The sequence below is a fragment of the Cuculus canorus genome, chromosome Z, assembly GCF_017976375.1.
Source record: "Cuculus canorus isolate bCucCan1 chromosome Z, bCucCan1.pri, whole genome shotgun sequence".
Lineage (NCBI taxonomy): Eukaryota > Metazoa > Chordata > Aves > Cuculiformes > Cuculidae > Cuculus > Cuculus canorus.
This window is the reverse complement of record NC_071441.1, coordinates 30,691,844-30,713,750: the sequence shown is the minus strand read 5'-3', so window position 1 is coordinate 30,713,750 and position 21,907 is coordinate 30,691,844.

Below are 21,907 nucleotides of genomic sequence, written 5' to 3'. Positions count from 1 at the left end.
ACCCCCAACAGCGAGGCTGCCACACAGTTGGCTTCAACGGTCTTAACGTCTTAAGTAACTGCAGTGGAAAGAGCATTCTCTTGCAGAACTGCTACGGTAAAACGCACAATATATTTAGGAGTCTGCTTAAGTGTAGATAATATAGACAATATGCGCTCAGATAATGTTTCTCCCTGAAATGAGGCTTTGTTGAATTGAATGTGGGCTTTGCATTTGTCTGCTCTTGCTAAAGCTGGAGCATTTTATCAGAGGCATTGCAATGCTAGCACTCCTCTGGTAACAGCTGTTTAGACTCAGTTCCTCCATCCCTTTCCCTTCAACTAAACCGGTGTTAAAACACTGTGGATCTTGAGGACTCGTGTTATGTATAGAATGCAATAGACTCTATCACATGGGTATCATTGTTACAATGACTGATTAAAAAGAAACAGAAGTCTGGTTTGGGGTTAATCTTAGAACTTTGGATATTTTTAGCTATTGACGTTGTGAGTTTTGTACTTTTTTAAACACTTTGTTTCCTGACTTCAATGATATCTGGCAGTGGCTCACTGTTGCCAGAGAACACAGCAGAAGAGTATTTCTTCCACTAGTAAAAATTTCGTGAATCCTCTCCTTTTCGATCAGTATCCCATTCTATTATAATGTTGCCTGAACAGAAGTATCATGTTAAAGTTCACTACGCTTCTTATGATAATGGTAAACTGAGAAAATTTATATTAAAAAAATCTATTAAAAGATAATGGGACTACAATGCTATGAAATTAATGTGAGTGGGAAGAAACCCCACTTTGATATTTATTGTGCTTCCCCACTTAATTCTTCATGTTTTGAAACTTACGCATTAGATTTTAAGCCTCCAAATTTCTATTTTTGAACTGAAAACACAAATAAGATCTATTTCCACTTTACAGTCCTGTAAGAACTTTAAAATTAAGTGAAGGGAGTTCCTGGAAGGAAAGGTTGATCTTGAAAATACCAGTAACCTCTTTTGGGATTCTAAATGGCCAACTTCCAATTCCAAATCATTCATTTTAAATCCTGAAACGTAATTCAGAATTTAATTGAATGACACAACAATTGAAATAAACTGTTTTAAAGTTTTGTTACACATATACTTTAAATTAAAATACCATCACAATTCGTTCACAGACGAATCTTTGTTGGATCGACTATCTGAATGCTTGAAGTGTTATACGACATTGCAAATCACAAAATTGCTTACTTGCGTCGTACCGGCAGGTACATTATAAAAGGAATGTACAGTGTCCTTCTATCCTGAGAAAATTTTAAATTGACATTCTTATTGTCTTGCGTGCAGTGCATTGTCACTTTGAATAAATAGCTGAACAAAATTTTATATTGCTCCTCATTTTCAGCAGAGGCATGAGGGCCAAATTGCTTGTCTTTCTCTCTTCAGCCTTGCAGCCTATAAAACGGCAGACATAGGAGTCAAAGAGAAACGGAGTAAGGAGGCGCTGTCATTTCCTGCTGTAATTATATTTGTATCTTGGAAATATTTTTCTTTTGGGGAGCGCCAATCTTCTATGATGGGACTTCACAGCCTTTAAAGTTTTTGGTTGTTCTGTACTTCTTTAGTTATTCGGTGGATCAGAATATCATTATCTATGCTGGCCAAAGGCAATTTTTCTGTAATGAAGGCTTAACCATGTAAAGTGACCTGAAGTTAAGCAAGTGGATTTTTTTTTTTTTTTTTTTTTTTGCGTGTTTTAAATTGCTGCTGCACCTTTTAATCACTTTTATTCCCAATGCGGAATGGTATCAATTGTGTTTGAAGGAGGATAAAAATGACTACAAGTCATGTTAGCGAGGTGAAGTGAGCGTTCAGCCACATTTCAGACTAAGAGTAGGAATACCTAGTATGTTTTCTTTTGGTGATTCCCTCAGATCACTATGAGATTCCTTCGTTTTCTCATCTCAGAAGCGGCTTATAGCTCAATTCTTGCATCCATGTAAGAACTAAGTGGAATTCAGAGGATTCCCACCCTCTATTTTTGTTTATTTTTACACTTTGTCATAAAAGACATATTTTCTCTTCCCATTTAGTAACCTGAAAAACACGTCGTATGTAGACAGACAGGACATAGGGAATGAATTGGCTTCAGCCTCTGGAATTGCTGTTTTCCTTGACACAAGGATCAAAAACTTCCATTAGAGAAAACGCAGGGTCCTAAACCAGAGCATCTGTGATTACAGTAGCCAAAACGGGTGTCTCTAGTGCAAATGTACTCTGTAAAAGACCTGTCTTTTGCAATGCCACTGTCTTTGCTCTAAAGCTGACTACTAATAAAGAAGTCTTTTCATTATACCGAGAATTCATGTTTGCATGAATTCAGTTCAGCAAAGTAAAGCTTGCTCAGTATTTGAAATTTAGAAAGGTCTTGGTGAAAATGTTAGTACAAACTAAGATTTTAAATTAGATCATAGCACTACTGCTGCAGTTAGAATGGGTGAGGGTGACGCGCAGGAGAAACCCAAAAATCCGCCAGTAGAAAGCAGTCTTTTATGATTTTTTCAATGACAGTTTAATAATTAATATATATTCTCTACTTTTCAAGAAAGAGAATGAGAAAGAAGGAACGCAGATAGATTTTACTCTGTATGGTGCAAGTTTTCCAATTAGCGGTGTGGCGCTCTTACTCTCCTCATGGTTTTTATGAAGAGCATGAGTAGATCAGGAGGGGAAACTCCAATCCTTCAGTATGTGGTTCTTCCACAATGACTTCTTTGAACGGTGCTTGTCCTCGGGCTGCACTGCAGCATCAGAGTAAGGCAAAGCTATGTCGTTTTCCAATTCTCCAATAGTTTCTGCGGATAGTTGCTTCTGCTCTGAAGTATAAATGTTCTTAAAGTTTGGTGCAATGTCTTCTTCACGTAGTCGCTGTATCAGCTGGAAGGATTACGGACTTCAGTCCACCTGGCAGGGCTTGTCACTGCTTTGCTGCCAAGATGTACAGCTCTCTCAAACAGTCAAAATAAAATAAACCAGCAAAGACCGTGTAATCTGCTTTATTACATCATTTCCTTTAAATCAAGCGAAAGAGTGTTCGGACACATGGTTTGGAGAGTAGATCTGAGGAGGTGAAGATAATATGGATAAATTAAGTGAATCGCATCTCTTCCAGAACTGTCACTATAAAATGCACACTGTGAGTAGGAGTCTTCTTAAGTATAGATTGGTCAGCTGCGACAGGAATGAGCTCAGGGAAGCTCTGCTGGTGAATTGGAACTATTCGCCAATACGATTTGCAGTTTGCAATGTAAGCGCTCCCGGGACAAAGAGCTAACGAGCAGCAGCATTCTGAGCTAGCAGGGTCCCCTTAGCTGTTACTGGCGAATGTTTCCAATTCACCAGCAGAGCTGTCCTGAGCACATTCCTGTCGCAGCTGACCAATCTACACTCAAGCAGACTCCTAATCACATTGTGCATTTTACAGTGACAGTTCTGCGAGTGATGTGATTCACAAGCAGCTTTTTAGGAAACAAGCAACTTCTCATTGTTAGTTAGGCAGACAGGTTTTGCTGTGAACAGGAAAGTCACGGGTGAAGAATCTCTAGTAGAGTGCTCTTCTAGTCGCGATTTGCAGTTTGCGATGAAAGCGCTCCCGGGACAAAGAGCTAACGAGCAGCAGCATTCTGGTCTAGCAGGTTCCCCTTAGCTGTTATTGGCGAACGTTTCCAATTCACCAGCAGAGCTTTCCGGAGCACATTCCTGTCGCAGCTGACATAAAGTTAACACTGCCAAGTACACCCCTAAACCATGTACCTAAGTGATGTCCATGCACTGCAGGGCTATGGTTTGGATTTTAACTTTCAGTAAGGTTAGGATCAGGGTTAGCGTTCGGATTTAGGTTTTGAGTAAGGTTAGATTCAGGGTTAGGCTTAGAGTTAGTATTCAGCGTCAGGGTTAGGCTTAGGTTCAGGTTTAGTGTTAGAGTTAGGATTTAGTTTCAGGATTAAGATTAGGTTCAGGGTTAAGTATTTCATTGAGGGGACGTTCAGGGTTGGAGTTACGGTTAGGATTTCGGTTCAGGGCCAGAGTAAGGATTTATGTTCGGGTTTGGCATTAGAATTTATATTCCAGGCTAGGAGTAGGATTTAGGGAAGGATTTAGATATTAAATAAGATAAGGTTCTGGATTAGGGTTAGGGTTAGGGTTAAGGATAGGGTTAGGGTTAGGGTTAGGGTTAGGGTTAGGGTTGGTTAGGGTTAAGGTTAAGGTTAGGGTTAGGGTTAGGGTTGGTTAGGGCCGGGGCTATGACTAAGGTTAGGATGTATGTTCAGGATTGGAGTTTAGAGTTAGGATTAAAGTTCGGGTTTAGGTTCATCGTTAAGTTTAGGATTTAGGGATAAGTTTAAGACTTACTCTTACGTTTATATTTAAGGTTAGGATTTTGTTTCACCGTTCATGGTTCAGGATTCAGGTTTCTAGCAAGCTTATGTTCAGCTTTATATTCAGAATGTCTATTGAGGGTTAGAGTTTAGTGTTAGGATTTGGATTGAGGTTTAGTGTTCAATTCAGGATTAGGTTTAATGTTTAGTCTTGACTTTTTTAATACCGTTGGTTCAGGGTTAGTATTTATGGTCAGAGTTATGATTGGGATTTTGGACTAGGATTAGGTTTTATAGTTAGCTTTACGATTTAGGGTCAGGATTCTGGTCAGGGCTAGGATTTAGGTTAAGGCTACGGTATAGGGTTAGGAGTTAGGATTCGAGTGAGTATTTAGGGTTAGGATTTATGTTCAGTGTTAGGATTTACAATTCAGGTTAGGATTTAGGTTCAGGGCTAGGGTTAGAATATCAGGGCTAGAGTTAGAATTTGCGTTCAGATTTAAGGTTAGGATATGTTTCAGTCTTTGGGTTAGGGTCAAGATTTAGGGTCAAGGTGAGGGTTAGCTTCAGGATTTAGGTTTTTAGAAAACTTAGGGTTTGGGGTTAGGATTTAGGTTCAGGTTTTAGAGTTAGGATCTAAGTTTTTCATAGAATCATGGAATCACCGGGTTGGAAAAGACCTCTTGGATCATTGAGGCCAAACCATTCCTGTCTGCCACTAAACCATGTCCCTGAGCTCCTCGTCTACCTGTCTTTTAACCACCTCCAGGGATGATGACTCAACCACCTTCTTGGGCAGCCTCTGCCAGTGCCTGATGACCCTTTCTGTAAAACAATTTTTTCTGATATCCAGTCTGAAACTCCCCTAGCTCAGCTGGAGGCCATTCCCTCTTACCCTGTCCCCTGTCCCTTAGGAGGAGAGGCCAGCACCATCCTCTTTACAACCTCCTTTGAGGTAGATGTGGATCGCAATAACGTCTCCCCTCAGCCTCCTCTTCTCAAGGCTAAACAAGGCAGTTCCCTCAGTGCTCCTCGCACGGCTTCTCCTTCAGCCCATTCACCGGCTTCATTGCTCAGGAGAGACACGCTCCAGAGCCTCAACATCCTTCCTGTGGCAAGGGGCCCAGGACTGAACACAGTATCTGAGGTGTGGTCTCACCTGTGCCAAGTACAGGGCACTGGTGAGGTTAGGTTCAAGGCTAGGATTTAAGTTCAGGCTTAAGGTTAGGATGTAGGTTCAGGGTTAGGGTTGGGACTTAGGCCTTCAGTAAGGTTAAGTCCACGGTTAGTATCAGGTTTAGGGTTAGGATTTAGGCTTTCAGTAGAGTTAGGTTCAGGGTTAGGGCCAGGATTTAGGTTTAGGGTTAGGATGAGGTTCAGGGTGACGGTCAGGATTAGGATTTAAGTTTTGAGTAAGGTTGGGGTCAGGGTTAGGTTTAGGATTTAGCTTCAGGGTTGGGAGTAGGACTTAACGTTAGGTAAGTTAAATTTGAGTTTAGGGTTAGCGTTAGGATTTAGGTTCAGGGTTAGGGTCAGAATTAGGATTTAGTGTTAGACATAGGATTTAACTTCAGGGTTAATGTTAGGCATTAGGGTTACAGTGAGGCTTTGCGTTAGGTTTAACGTTAGGGTTAGTATTTAGATTCAGGGTAGGACCTGGATTTTCAGTGTTAAGATTACGTTCAGAGTTAGGGTTACGTTCAGGCTTTTGTTTTTAGCCTTAGGATTTAGGGTTTGAGTAAGTTTAGGTTCAGGTTTAGGATTAGGATTTATGTTTTGAGTAAGGGTTGGGACAAAGGATGTACCTTTAGGCTTATGATTTAGGGTTAGGATTTAGGTTCAGGTTAAGGGTTAGTTTCTGGATTACAGTTAGGGTAGGATTTAGGTTTTGAGTTAGGGTAGGTTAAGAGTTTGGGTTGGGGTTAGGATTCAAGTTTTGGGTAAGATTAGGTTCAAGGTTAGGATTTAGGTTCAGGGTTGACGTTAGGATTTAGGGTGTGGGTTAAGATTTAGGGTCAGGGTTAGATTTCTTCATCTAGAATCTGATTTGCTAACAAAAATAGTATTCTGTAATTCTCCAGGGAACACAGACTCATGGAATCATATAGATTGCAAAAAACCTTTAAGATCATTGAATGTAACCACAAACCTAACGCTGCCAAGTACACCCCTAAACCGTGTACCTAAGTGGTGTCCATGTGCTGCAGGACTAGGATTTGGATTTTAACTTTGAGTAAGATTAGGATCAGTGTTAGGGTTAGGATTTAGGTTTTGAGTAGGGTTAGGGTTAAGATTTAGGTTCAGGGTTAGGTTTAGGGTTAGTATTCAGCTTCAGGGTTAGGCTTAGGTTCAGACTTAGTATTAGAGTTAGGATTTAGTTTCAGGATTAAGATTAGGTTCAGGGTTAAGGTTAGGTTTTAGGTATTGATTAAGGCAAAGTTAAAGGTTAGAGATAGGATTTAGGTTTTGAGCAACATAAGGCTCAGGGCTAGGTTATGGTTGGGATGAGGCTTAGCATTTAGCTTTTGAGTGCTTTCAGGATAGCGCACGGGCCAGATGTCTCAGCTGAACGATACTCTCACCGGCCAGACTGAGCAGACGAAAAGATGCAAGCCCCGGGACCCACAGCCACCTGTTCCACGAGATTCGGGTGAGAAACTAAGTAGTGTAAGATGGGGGCGAATATGTCGACAGAAGAAAAGGCAATAATAAAGGTGTTTAAGCGTATTTGGAAAAGGAAAGGAACTCTGTATGAAGAACATAAACTGGAATTGTTATTAGCCTGGTTAAGAGGCAATAATATGCCCCCAGAATCCCCACGTGGTTTTGATACTGGGACTTGGAAGGAGGCAGGCGAAAAATTGTTCGAGGTTGCCTCCAAGGGAGATTTAAACGCAAGTCAAGTTTTAACAACGTGGTGCTTACTATTAGACGCATTGAGAGACTTGCGGGCCGAAAAACGAACGGCCACTGCCACACAAACTGTCTGTTTGAAAATAACCATGAGCAGGAAACTGTAGAAAGAAAGTACGGGTGGTGGAGCGGTATTGCCATGTAGTGACCAGATTAAGGAACCAATCTATACGGACGTGTCTGCAAAGCGAGATCGAACCCGGTGGTGAGGAGGATTTTAGGGACGAAATATCGTTGTTGGAGCATAAAGAGCAAAGAAAGAAAAGGAGACGAACTCAAACATGGGATCAGCTACCCCCAACAGCGAGGCTGCCACACAGTTGGCTTCAACGGTCTTAACGTCTTAAGTAACTGCAGTGGAAAGAGCATTCTCTTGCAGAACTGCTACGGTAAAACGCACAATATATTTAGGAGTCTGCTTAAGTGTAGATAATATAGACAATATGCGCTCAGATAATGTTTCTCCCTGAAATGAGGCTTTGTTGAATTGAATGTGGGCTTTGCATTTGTCTGCTCTTGCTAAAGCTGGAGCATTTTATCAGAGGCATTGCAATGCTAGCACTCCTCTGGTAACAGCTGTTTAGACTCAGTTCCTCCATCCCTTTCCCTTCAACTAAACCGGTGTTAAAACACTGTGGATCTTGAGGACTCGTGTTATGTATAGAATGCAATAGACTCTATCACATGGGTATCATTGTTACAATGACTGATTAAAAAGAAACAGAAGTCTGGTTTGGGGTTAATCTTAGAACTTTGGATATTTTTAGCTATTGACGTTGTGAGTTTTGTACTTTTTTTTAAACACTTTGTTTCCTGACTTCAATGATATCTGGCAGTGGCTCACTGTTGCCAGAGAACACAGCAGAAGAGTATTTCTTCCACTAGTAAAAATTTCGTGAATCCTCTCCTTTTCGATCAGTATCCCATTCTATTATAATGTTGCCTGAACAGAAGTATCATGTTAAAGTTCACTACGCTTCTTATGATAATGGTAAACTGAGAAAATTTATATTAAAAAAATCTATTAAAAGATAATGGGACTACAATGCTATGAAATTAATGTGAGTGGGAAGAAACCCCACTTTGATATTTATTGTGCTTCCCCACTTAATTCTTCATGTTTTGAAACTTACGCATTAGATTTTAAGCCTCCAAATTTCTATTTTTGAACTGAAAACACAAATAAGATCTATTTCCACTTTACAGTCCTGTAAGAACTTTAAAATTAAGTGAAGGGAGTTCCTGGAAGGAAAGGTTGATCTTGAAAATACCAGTAACCTCTTTTGGGATTCTAAATGGCCAACTTCCAATTCCAAATCATTCATTTTAAATCCTGAAACGTAATTCAGAATTTAATTGAATGACACAACAATTGAAATAAACTGTTTTAAAGTTTTGTTACACATATACTTTAAATTAAAATACCATCACAATTCGTTCACAGACGAATCTTTGTTGGATCGACTATCTGAATGCTTGAAGTGTTATACGACATTGCAAATCACAAAATTGCTTACTTGCGTCGTACCGGCAGGTACATTATAAAAGGAATGTACAGTGTCCTTCTATCCTGAGAAAATTTTAAATTGACATTCTTATTGTCTTGCGTGCAGTGCATTGTCACTTTGAATAAATAGCTGAACAAAATTTTATATTGCTCCTCATTTTCAGCAGAGGCATGAGGGCCAAATTGCTTGTCTTTCTCTCTTCAGCCTTGCAGCCTATAAAACGGCAGACATAGGAGTCAAAGAGAAACGGAGTAAGGAGGCGCTGTCATTTCCTGCTGTAATTATATTTGTATCTTGGAAATATTTTTCTTTTGGGGAGCGCCAATCTTCTATGATGGGACTTCACAGCCTTTAAAGTTTTTGGTTGTTCTGTACTTCTTTAGTTATTCGGTGGATCAGAATATCATTATCTATGCTGGCCAAAGGCAATTTTTCTGTAATGAAGGCTTAACCATGTAAAGTGACCTGAAGTTAAGCAAGTGGATTTTTTTTTTTTTTTTTTTTTTTGCGTGTTTTAAATTGCTGCTGCACCTTTTAATCACTTTTATTCCCAATGCGGAATGGTATCAATTGTGTTTGAAGGAGGATAAAAATGACTACAAGTCATGTTAGCGAGGTGAAGTGAGCGTTCAGCCACATTTCAGACTAAGAGTAGGAATACCTAGTATGTTTTCTTTTGGTGATTCCCTCAGATCACTATGAGATTCCTTCGTTTTCTCATCTCAGAAGCGGCTTATAGCTCAATTCTTGCATCCATGTAAGAACTAAGTGGAATTCAGAGGATTCCCACCCTCTATTTTTGTTTATTTTTACACTTTGTCATAAAAGACATATTTTCTCTTCCCATTTAGTAACCTGAAAAACACGTCGTATGTAGACAGACAGGACATAGGGAATGAATTGGCTTCAGCCTCTGGAATTGCTGTTTTCCTTGACACAAGGATCAAAAACTTCCATTAGAGAAAACGCAGGGTCCTAAACCAGAGCATCTGTGATTACAGTAGCCAAAACGGGTGTCTCTAGTGCAAATGTACTCTGTAAAAGACCTGTCTTTTGCAATGCCACGTCTTTGCTCTAAAGCTGACTACTAATAAAGAAGTCTTTTCATTATACCGAGAATTCATGTTTGCATGAATTCAGTTCAGCAAAGTAAAGCTTGCTCAGTATTTGAAATTTAGAAAGGTCTTGGTGAAAATGTTAGTACAAACTAAGATTTTAAATTAGATCATAGCACTACTGCTGCAGTTAGAATGGGTGAGGGTGACGCGCAGGAGAAACCCAAAAATCCGCCAGTAGAAAGCAGTCTTTTATGATTTTTTCAATGACAGTTTAATAATTAATATATATTCTCTACTTTTCAAGAAAGAGAATGAGAAAGAAGGAACGCAGATAGATTTTACTCTGTATGGTGCAAGTTTTCCAATTAGCGGTGTGGCGCTCTTACTCTCCTCATGGTTTTTATGAAGAGCATGAGTAGATCAGGAGGGGAAACTCCAATCCTTCAGTATGTGGTTCTTCCACAATGACTTCTTTGAACGGTGCTTGTCCTCGGGCTGCACTGCAGCATCAGAGTAAGGCAAAGCTATGTCGTTTTCCAATTCTCCAATAGTTTCTGCGGATAGTTGCTTCTGCTCTGAAGTATAAATGTTCTTAAAGTTTGGTGCAATGTCTTCTTCACGTAGTCGCTGTATCAGCTGGAAGGATTACGGACTTCAGTCCACCTGGCAGGGCTTGTCACTGCTTTGCTGCCAAGATGTACAGCTCTCTCAAACAGTCAAAATAAAATAAACCAGCAAAGACCGTGTAATCTGCTTTATTACATCATTTCCTTTAAATCAAGCGAAAGAGTGTTCGGACACATGGTTTGGAGAGTAGATCTGAGGAGGTGAAGATAATATGGATAAATTAAGTGAATCGCATCTCTTCCAGAACTGTCACTATAAAATGCACACTGTGAGTAGGAGTCTTCTTAAGTATAGATTGGTCAGCTGCGACAGGAATGAGCTCAGGGAAGCTCTGCTGGTGAATTGGAACTATTCGCCAATACGATTTGCAGTTTGCAATGTAAGCGCTCCCGGGACAAAGAGCTAACGAGCAGCAGCATTCTGAGCTAGCAGGGTCCCCTTAGCTGTTACTGGCGAATGTTTCCAATTCACCAGCAGAGCTGTCCTGAGCACATTCCTGTCGCAGCTGACCAATCTACACTCAAGCAGACTCCTAATCACATTGTGCATTTTACAGTGACAGTTCTGCGAGTGATGTGATTCACAAGCAGCTTTTTAGGAAACAAGCAACTTCTCATTGTTAGTTAGGCAGACAGGTTTTGCTGTGAACAGGAAAGTCACGGGTGAAGAATCTCTAGTAGAGTGCTCTTCTAGTCGCGATTTGCAGTTTGCGATGAAAGCGCTCCCGGGACAAAGAGCTAACGAGCAGCAGCATTCTGGTCTAGCAGGTTCCCCTTAGCTGTTATTGGCGAACGTTTCCAATTCACCAGCAGAGCTTTCCGGAGCACATTCCTGTCGCAGCTGACATAAAGTTAACACTGCCAAGTACACCCCTAAACCATGTACCTAAGTGATGTCCATGCACTGCAGGGCTATGGTTTGGATTTTAACTTTCAGTAAGGTTAGGATCAGGGTTAGCGTTCGGATTTAGGTTTTGAGTAAGGTTAGATTCAGGGTTAGGCTTAGAGTTAGTATTCAGCGTCAGGGTTAGGCTTAGGTTCAGGTTTAGTGTTAGAGTTAGGATTTAGTTTCAGGATTAAGATTAGGTTCAGGGTTAAGTATTTCATTGAGGGGACGTTCAGGGTTGGAGTTACGGTTAGGATTTCGGTTCAGGGCCAGAGTAAGGATTTATGTTCGGGTTTGGCATTAGAATTTATATTCCAGGCTAGGAGTAGGATTTAGGGAAGGATTTAGATATTAAATAAGATAAGGTTCTGGATTAGGGTTAGGGTTAGGGTTAAGGATAGGGTTAGGGTTAGGGTTAGGGTTAGGGTTGGTTAGGGTTAAGGTTAAGGTTAGGGTTAGGGTTAGGGTTGGTTAGGGCCGGGGCTATGACTAAGGTTAGGATGTATGTTCAGGATTGGAGTTTAGAGTTAGGATTAAAGTTCGGGTTTAGGTTCATCGTTAGGGTTAGGATTTAGGGATAAGTTTAAGACTTACTCTTACGTTTATGATTTAAGGTTAGGATTTTGTTTCACCGTTCATGGTTCAGGATTCAGGTTTCTAGCAAGCTTATGTTCAGCTTTATATTCAGAATGTCTATTGAGGGTTAGAGTTTAGTGTTAGGATTTGGATTGAGGTTTAGTGTTCAATTCAGGATTAGGTTTAATGTTTAGTCTTGACTTTTTTAATACCGTTGGTTCAGGGTTAGTATTTATGGTCAGAGTTATGATTGGGATTTTGGACTAGGATTAGGTTTTATAGTTAGCTTTACGATTTAGGGTCAGGATTCTGGTCAGGGCTAGGATTTAGGTTAAGGCTACGGTATAGGGTTAGGAGTTAGGATTCGAGTGAGTATTTAGGGTTAGGATTTATGTTCAGTGTTAGGATTTACAATTCAGGTTAGGATTTAGGTTCAGGGCTAGGGTTAGAATATCAGGGCTAGAGTTAGAATTTGCGTTCAGATTTAAGGTTAGGATATGTTTCAGTCTTTGGGTTAGGGTCAAGATTTAGGGTCAAGGTGAGGGTTAGCTTCAGGATTTAGGTTTTTAGAAAACTTAGGGTTTGGGGTTAGGATTTAGGTTCAGGTTTTAGGAGTTAGGATCTAAGTTTTTCATAGAATCATGGAATCACCGGGTTGGAAAAGACCTCTTGGATCATTGAGGCCAAACCATTCCTGTCTGCCACTAAACCATGTCCCTGAGCTCCTCGTCTACCTGTCTTTTAACCACCTCCAGGGATGGTGACTCAACCACCTTCTTGGGCAGCCTCTGCCAGTGCCTGATGACCCTTTCTGTAAAACAATTTTTTCTGATATCCAGTCTGAAACTCCCCTAGCTCAGCTGGAGGCCATTCCCTCTTACCCTGTCCCCTGTCCCTTAGGAGGAGAGGCCAGCACCATCCTCTTTACAACCTCCTTTGAGGTAGATGTGGATCGCAATAACGTCTCCCCTCAGCCTCCTCTTCTCAAGGCTAAACAAGGCAGTTCCCTCAGTGCTCCTCGCACGGCTTCTCCTTCAGCCCATTCACCGGCTTCATTGCTCAGGAGAGACACGCTCCAGAGCCTCAACATCCTTCCTGTGGCAAGGGGCCCAGGACTGAACACAGTATCTGAGGTGTGGTCTCACCTGTGCCAAGTACAGGGCACTGGTGAGGTTAGGTTCAAGGCTAGGATTTAAGTTCAGGCTTAAGGTTAGGATGTAGGTTCAGGGTTAGGGTTGGGACTTAGGCCTTCAGTAAGGTTAAGTCCACGGTTAGTATCAGGTTTAGGGTTAGGATTTAGGCTTTCAGTAGAGTTAGGTTCAGGGTTAGGGCCAGGATTTAGGTTTAGGGTTAGGATGAGGTTCAGGGTGACGGTCAGGATTAGGATTTAAGTTTTGAGTAAGGTTGGGGTCAGGGTTAGGTTTAGGATTTAGCTTCAGGGTTGGGAGTAGGACTTAACGTTAGGTAAGTTAAATTTGAGTTTAGGGTTAGCGTTAGGATTTAGGTTCAGGGTTAGGGTCAGAATTAGGATTTAGTGTTAGACATAGGATTTAACTTCAGGGTTAATGTTAGGCATTAGGGTTACAGTGAGGCTTTGCGTTAGGTTTAACGTTAGGGTTAGTATTTAGATTCAGGGTAGGACCTGGATTTTCAGTGTTAAGATTACGTTCAGAGTTAGGGTTACGTTCAGGCTTTTGTTTTTAGCCTTAGGATTTAGGGTTTGAGTAAGTTTAGGTTCAGGTTTAGGATTAGGATTTATGTTTTGAGTAAGGGTTGGGACAAAGGATGTACCTTTAGGCTTATGATTTAGGGTTAGGATTTAGGTTCAGGTTAAGGGTTAGTTTCTGGATTACAGTTAGGGTAGGATTTAGGTTTTGAGTTAGGGTAGGTTAAGAGTTTGGGTTGGGGTTAGGATTCAAGTTTTGGGTAAGATTAGGTTCAAGGTTAGGATTTAGGTTCAGGGTTGACGTTAGGATTTAGGGTGTGGGTTAAGATTTAGGGTCAGGGTTAGATTTCTTCATCTAGAATCTGATTTGCTAACAAAAATAATATTCTGTAATTCTCCAGGGAACACAGACTCATGGAATCATATAGATTGCAAAAAACCTTTAAGATCATTGAATGTAACCACAAACCTAACGCTGCCAAGTACACCCCTAAACCGTGTACCTAAGTGGTGTCCATGTGCTGCAGGACTAGGATTTGGATTTTAACTTTGAGTAAGATTAGGATCAGTGTTAGGGTTAGGATTTAGGTTTTGAGTAGGGTTAGGGTTAAGATTTAGGTTCAGGGTTAGGTTTAGGGTTAGTATTCAGCTTCAGGGTTAGGCTTAGGTTCAGACTTAGTATTAGAGTTAGGAATGCTGCTGTTTGTGAATCACTTCTCTTGACAGATGTCACTGCAAAGTGCACATACACTAGTGGTTTTACTGAAGGAAAAATGATAAGACAAGCTGTGGAATATTCTTTCTTTCTCCTTGGAGTGCTTTCACAGCAAGGACAGAAGGAAACATTGCTTTTATTGAAAGTCGAGTCCTTTGCCACTCGACTCCGCTCAGAAAAGCTCAGCTGCAAAATTGGAAATGGGCAGGACTAGCTCCCACAGAGAAGCAGCCAGGATTGGAAACTGCTGCTTGTGAAGATCTTCTCTGGACCAACAGTTGAGTGCTTCTGACCAACTGATAATAAGCACTTGCTACACCGAGAGAAAGTAGGAATGGCTGAAGTCGGCTAAATTAGAGCCCGGCTGCAAACTTGGAAAGCTCCAAAGCTTTCTCCCAAAGGGAACATGCTAGAAGGGAAATCTGCTGCTTGTTGCACCTAGTCCTGCTACCGCTCTCAGTGAGGCTGAAAATTGTCTGATCGGAGAAGTGCAGAAGCAGTTGGAAGCAGTGCACTCTCTCACAGACCACACTAGCCTGCCTTCCCAGCTGAATCAATAGATGCGACAGAGATTTTCCCCATTGGACACATGCTATGACAAAAAGCTGAGGCTTGTTCTTTTCTTCACCATGGAGACTTTTCACTGCAAAGAACAAGAGTGGAATAAAAAAATGCTTTGATTTAAAGTCAAGCCATAGGCACCGCGACTCCACTCAGAAGAAAATAGTCTGGGAACTGGCTGAATGGACTAGACATGCTAGGGATTTCCTCGAAGAAACTTGCTGAGACAGAATGCTGTGGTTTGTTCTTTCCTTCTCTTCGGAGCGCTTTCACGGCAAGAGTGGAAGGAAATATTGCTTTGCTCTAAAAGCGACTCCTTTGCAACTTGACTCTGCTCAGAAGAGCTCAGCTGCAAAATAAGATACAGGCAGGATCTGCTGCAGCAGAGAAGCAGCTTGGAGTGGAAGGTGCTGCTCTAGAATTGCTTCTGCTGAGTGTCTTTTGACTTTTTGAACTAACTGCTGATAAAATCTTGCTACGCTGAGAAAAAGGATGCTTCGAGAATGCTAAGTGCCTGTGAGCAGACCTGGAAAGGTCCAAACTTCCTCCCATAAAGCTAGATCAATGCATGAAATGTGCTCTTCGTGGCACTACAGTTTTACTACCGCTTTCACTACGACAATCAGCTGATCAGAGAACTCTCTGCCCTAGTGTGCTCTCTTGCAGACCACAGTAGCCTGCCTTCCTGGCTGAATCAATTGACGCAGCAGAGATTTCCCCATGGGAAACATGCTAAGAGAGAAAGCTGTGGTCTGTTCTTTCTTTCTCCTAGTAGACCTTCCCTTCAATGAGCAAGACCTGAATAAAAGAATGCTTTGAGCTGAAGTTGAGCCATGTGCAACTCGACTCTGCTCAGAAGAGCTCGGCTGCAGAATATGTTATGGGCAGGGACTAGCAGGGATGGTTGAGCCCTCTAAACAGGTCCAGGCTGAAAACCTGTAAAGCTCCAATGTTTTGCCCCCATGTGATAGTTCCATGCACAAAATCTTCTACTCTTTGTGCTGTAGTCCTGCTACCGTTTTCACTATGCTCAACAATTAGGTGATCAGAGAGCCCTTGGCTGTAGTGCACTATGTCGCAGAACACAGCAGCCTGCCTTCCTGGCTGAATCAATTGACGTGGCAGGGATTTCCCCATTGGACACATGCTAAGAGAGAAAGCTGTGGATTGTTCTTCCTTTCTCCTAGTAAACCTTTCCCGCAAAGAGCAAGACCTGAATAAAAAAATGCTTTGAGCTAAAGTCGAGCCATGTGCAACTCAACTCTGCTCCAGAAGAAAAATGGCCTGGGGGTGCTGCTGAATGAATAGACACGCTAGTGGTTTCCCTGAAGGAAACACTCTAAAACAAGCTGGAGATTGTTCTTTCCTCCACTTTTCCTCCATTGCCATCAATCGGAGGACTGGAAAGCCGTTGGCCGCAATGCACTACCTGGAAGAGGACAACAGTCTGCTGCGCTGGCTGAATCAATTGACCCGCCAAGGATTTCCCCATTGGAAATGTGATAGACAGAAAGCTGTGGATAGTTTCTTTCCTTGTCCTCAGAGCTCTTTTACAGCCAAGAGCGGAAGGAAACATTGCTTTGATTCTAAGGTTGAGTCCTTTGCCAACTCAACTCTGCTCAGAAGAAAAAAAGTCTGGGGTGGTTCCTGAATGAATAGACACGCTAGTGATTACCCTGAAGGAAACACGGTAAGACAAGCTGCAGATTGTTCTTTCCTCCACCTCAGAGCGCTTTTCATGGCAAAAAGCGGAACGAAACATTGCTTTGATCTAAAGTCCGAGTCCTTCGCACTCAACTCTGCTCAGCAGAAAAATGTTTCTGGAGGTGCTGAATGAATAGACATGCTAGTGATTTCCGAAGAAAAGCAGCTCTTGCTTTGAAATTTTGCAATATGTACTTGTGAAAGTTGGAATAACATATCCTATTTACTTATAATTTTATCTTTGTTTTCTGAAGTTATTAAGTCCTATTGAAGTCTTTCCATAGGTGTTAAGATGTCTATCTCACCACAGTCTTAGAAAGAAAAATTTATTTATATATATATTTTAATTTTATTTCTTTAATAATTATTCCTTTGTTTCTTGCATTTTGGGGTGCTCTGGGCTCAGTATTGGAGTATGAGTAGTTTCCCTAGAAGTAATTCAGCCTGGTGAATTATTTTACCATCATGTCCAAACAAAGGCCTTCACTCCCTTGTAAGGAGTCCTTCTATGTCCTAGCGCTCCTGTTTAAACTCTTATTGCATTTAGGCCTCCTTTCTCTCCATGCCAGATCATCATGAATTACTACTGCTGGGCATTTTTCTACTAGAATTTCCCTTTCAAAAACTGAAATATGATTTCTTCTTGGCACCCCAGATTGAGTTTCTTCTTCATCCTCCAGTGCACCGGGCCTAGCAAAATACAAATCATCTAATCCTTCATTTAGCTGTCTACAATATTTGATTCTTTTCTTTCTGCCTGTGAATTGCATACATCTCTTGATATAAACAGCTTATATCTCTTGATATAAGCAGCTATTTCAAAAGCCATTCCAGTATTATATGGAAGACTTCTTGATCATCTACAAAGTAACACCATTTAAAACAGGTAATTAGGTACGGGTAGTAATTGGGATGGCCTTTGTTACACTCACTGCCACACCCAATGCTTTTTGTGTGGTCTGTCCGAAAGTTTGTCCCCGAGCAGTGTTATCATTATTATGTGTACAGTGGGCACTGGTATGCAATCTGTGGCAAACACTAACAAGGACTGTAATTTTCCAGGGAGCCTTTTTTAAGGTTATGGTTAGTCACTTGGGGAATGGTTGAAACTTTAAACAAATTAACCTTTGCTATAACGTAACATTAACTTTTGGGTATATGGTTACAAGTAATTTAATTATGTTAGAAGTAACCCGTTTTTCTTTCTGCTCAGATTTTTGCCTTGGTGATATCCCATGTGTTTGCTGGAAGTCAGTTAGCTGTGCAGTCAGTTGGGAGTAGCGTGCTTTCCATGCTTGAAGCTTGAAGTCACAGGCTGAGTGAAGAAGTAAAAACCTGAGAGATAAGATCCTTTCAAGACCAAGATTAAGAAAAGATTTTTAAGTCATAAATAGCACAGTCTAGATGAATATTTTTGACAGGATCAAGACCACATCTAGGGGGTGATTCAATGTATAAATCTAGAATTTGGAATCCATTCTCAAGTATGACCTGAGAAGTGTGTTTTAGATCAAGACTTTACATGTAAGGTTTTATTATGGCTTTTGCATTTGCCCCAGATATGCACATCCTCATAGGAACAGGCACAAGTAGGCAGAACTATTTAGCTGACATCAAAGAAATGTCTTATTTGGAAGTGGATGAAATAGACATGAACTGCCTGAGTAACGTGATCATTTTCAGGGAGTAAGCAGGAGCGTGACTGAGGTTGGACTGTTCTTTACACAAAACCTGATGCATATCCGAAAAGAAATTGTTAGTGATACTTCCAGTTTTTAACAAGCTCAAGGTAGTCTAAACTTTATCATAACATTTTTGAAACAAGTAAAGACGTTTACCACAAACTATATATTTTTTTTCTCACACAGCTAAAACCCAGAAGTAACACTTTTAAGAAAGTAATGATATTGAACTGGATGAGCAAGAAAAGCATCTGCTGGTTTTATTCTAATGGTGTTAAAGGAAACAGAGTTTTGGAGACACTCCTTATGAATAAACAGAATCATATCAATTTAATGACTGCATTTTCATAGACTCTCCTTTTGAGAGAAATGACCTGAAAAAATTGAAGGGATATTAAAATCTTCTATAGCAGCTAATCATCTTGCAGAATAAGCAGTATTCAGCAAAAGCATGTTTGTATATAAAGATCCCCTTTAACCTTTTCTTCTCCCAGTTCTTTCAGCTTTTCATTCTGTGAAAGATGCTTAAATCTCTTCATGGTGGGATATTAGTGTCCTCCATGGCTCCTTGCCAGAAACAGTCCAATACTGTCATCTCTCTTATATTGGGGAGACTAAAGCTGGAACCAGGTCTCCAGATTTGTCTCACCAACACTGAGTAGGAAAGAAGGATCACCTCTTTCATACTGCTGGTAACGCATTTCCTGATACAGTGTAGCCAGCTATTCTAGCCTTCTGTTGGTGAGATGCTGGCTTGTGTTCAACTTGTCCACAGGACTCAAGGTCAAGCTAGCTGGCTGCCTGCTTGTTCTGGTTGTATGTGGTTTTCCCAGATGCAGTACTTCACTTTTCCCTTTCTTGAATTCCATGAGATTCCTATTTGTTCATTCTTCCACCTGCTGAGGCCCCCCTGGGAGGCAGCACAACAAACTAGTGCATGAGCCACACCTCTTAGATTTGTATCACCTGCAAACTCAGTGAGGATTCACTCTGTCTCATCATTTCATCACCAGTAATAAAATGTTAAATTATATTCACTGCCAGATAGTAGAGATCTGTAGTATTCCACAGTGACTTGTTTCTGACTAAACTCAACCATAATCTACTGAGGGACTGGCACTTTAGGCCTGATCCATTTACACCAATTGTAAGTCTTCCATGCTTTAGCTTTGTCATCATGCCCACCACTCTATTCAGAAGAATGCCTATATTTTTGCTGCTGACGTACCTGTGTTAATTCTTCTTGCCCTTCATAGCCTTCACTACATTAAACTCCAGGTGCTCTTTGGCTTTCCTAACTCCAGCCCTGTTGGCTTGGACAGCATGTCTCTGTTCCTGTTGAATTACCTGGCCCCTCCTCCAGCTCTTGAATGCTTTTTTACGTATGTATTTGGAACTGAGTATTTTGTTCATCCAGACAGGCCTTCTGTAGCATTTATTTGATACCCTTGTTTGTCAGGATTAATTATTCTTGAGTTTTGAGGATATGTGGCTTTAAAATCAACCAACTTTCCCCCACTCTGCTTTCTCCAGGACTATATTCCATGGGATTCGTCAAAGCATGTCTTTGAAGAGGGGAAAGTCCACTTTCACGAAGTCTAGCATTGTGATCTTGCTTTTTGCTGTGTTTTCTCGTCTTTGGGATCCTGAATTCCACAATCTCACAGTTACGGCAGCCAAGGCTGCCAATGACCTGTATGTCTTAAATAAGTAATACCTTGTTTGTCAATATGAAGCCCAGCAAAGCCTGTCTCCTTATTTGTTCCTTGATCTAGAAGGCTATCTTCAGTGCAGTCCAGAAACCACTTCACTGCTCGTGCCTTGCTCGATTGCGCTGCTCCAGCAACTATTGAGGTAGTTGTAGTCTACCTTGAGAATCAGGACCTGTGATTGTGAGGCTTCTGCAAGTTGTTCGATGGACAGGCAACTGTTTGCTGTAGGTTTCACCCTTCTTCTTTTCTTGTATTTAAAACTCATTTGAGCTATGTGTGTTAATAATAATTAAGGATGCCAATACAATGCTTGGGTTTTGGGTTTCTTTTTTTTTCTTTCATAACTAGTATTTTCCTCCCACTTTCCCTTTTAGGATTTTGTTATGATTCATTTGCTCTGATGATATTTTCCCTGTAGTTTGGTTGTGGTTCTGTAAATTCTGGCATTTATATGACTAAATTACCTTAAATTCTATTGGAAAAAATTAACAACCTTATGACAAATTACCTATAAGTTTATGCTGTGCTTTCTGGAGTTGCCCCGTAGTCTCCATGATGGCTGCAGACTCTGCTGTCGTTAGTTGTTTTTTGTCTGCTGTCTTGTGTGTGGCAGAAATGGGAGCATGTTGGCTTTGAAATTCCATTGCTAATGTTTCAGGATTTATAGTGTCACTCTATAATAAAACCAAAAAGGTTTTTTTCCTGTAATTTCTCCTTTACGACAGAGAACTCGTCTCCAGTTAAAACAAGGGGGATAAGAGTAAAATGAAATGGAAAAACAGTTTTTGTCTTGATACAGTTCTACAGAAGATGTAGCAAAGGGAAGTGACCAAACAGTTTGATTGTTTTCCCTTGAGAAGTGTAGATTATTAGATTATTTCATTTCTCCTCACTTTTTTTTTTTTTTTTTTTTCTTCATTGGCGGGACAGTGAGAACTACCCTGGTTTTCAGCCATTTTCTGTCAAGTGAATTATTATATTTGTCCCTCATTTCTCTGTGCATGTTAGCCTCAGCTTGCCTTTGCTGTGCATATCCATCAGAGCACACTGTTTCCATTTTGTGTTTGTAAGTCAGGAATTTTGTGGAAAAACTCAAGATGGAATCCAGAGTACTTCCTACAAAACAGTACTGATTTGTTTTCAAGTTTTGTAACTTATATCAACTTAACAACAAGGTTCTTTTGCCTTGTACTAATATCTGGCTGACTTTTGTACTGTTACCTGTTCTGTTTATAAGTGCTTTCTTATGTTTTCTCAACAATTCATTTTTTTTAAATTAGTTGTCTGCTGTCATATGTAGCCAATTGTTTTAAGATGGAAGTCTCAAGTGCGATGAAGTCTTAGGGTTTTATCTTGTGAATGTTGTCAAATACAATCATCAGTTCTTAATGACTTGGAAATCTTATGCTGTACAAGTAAACCACCTGGATTCTTTCCAAACACAGACCAGAAATGAGTATTGAACAGTTCTGCCTTTCATGCAATATTAGTATAATTGGTGTTTGTGCATGAGCTTATACCATTGGCATTTATTTTGTTGCTAATTTATATAAAAATTGGTTGTCTTTCTGGCATTATATCTGACAATAGGGATGTTTTTGAGCAGTCTTTATCTTCCTTTATCCTTTTCCTTTTATCACCAACTATTTATTTTAACATTAATTAAATTCCTTTTGTTATTTCTCATTTGTTTGTTCCTAAATGCATTTCTCCATTGTTTTAGACGAAGATTGTCTAGACTTCACGATTTTGGTAAAATTTTGGTTATAACTTTCGTTTGCAGTTGTGTAGTTGTCCTCTGAAAATTATTCTTCACAGCAATATTTTCTTGACTTATTGCACTGGGAAATTGAACTTTTGAATAACAAATTATGTTATAACTTAACTGGGACTGTATTCTGTATTCCCATAATGAATACAAGTGTGTCAGAATAACTGGTCTTAAAACAG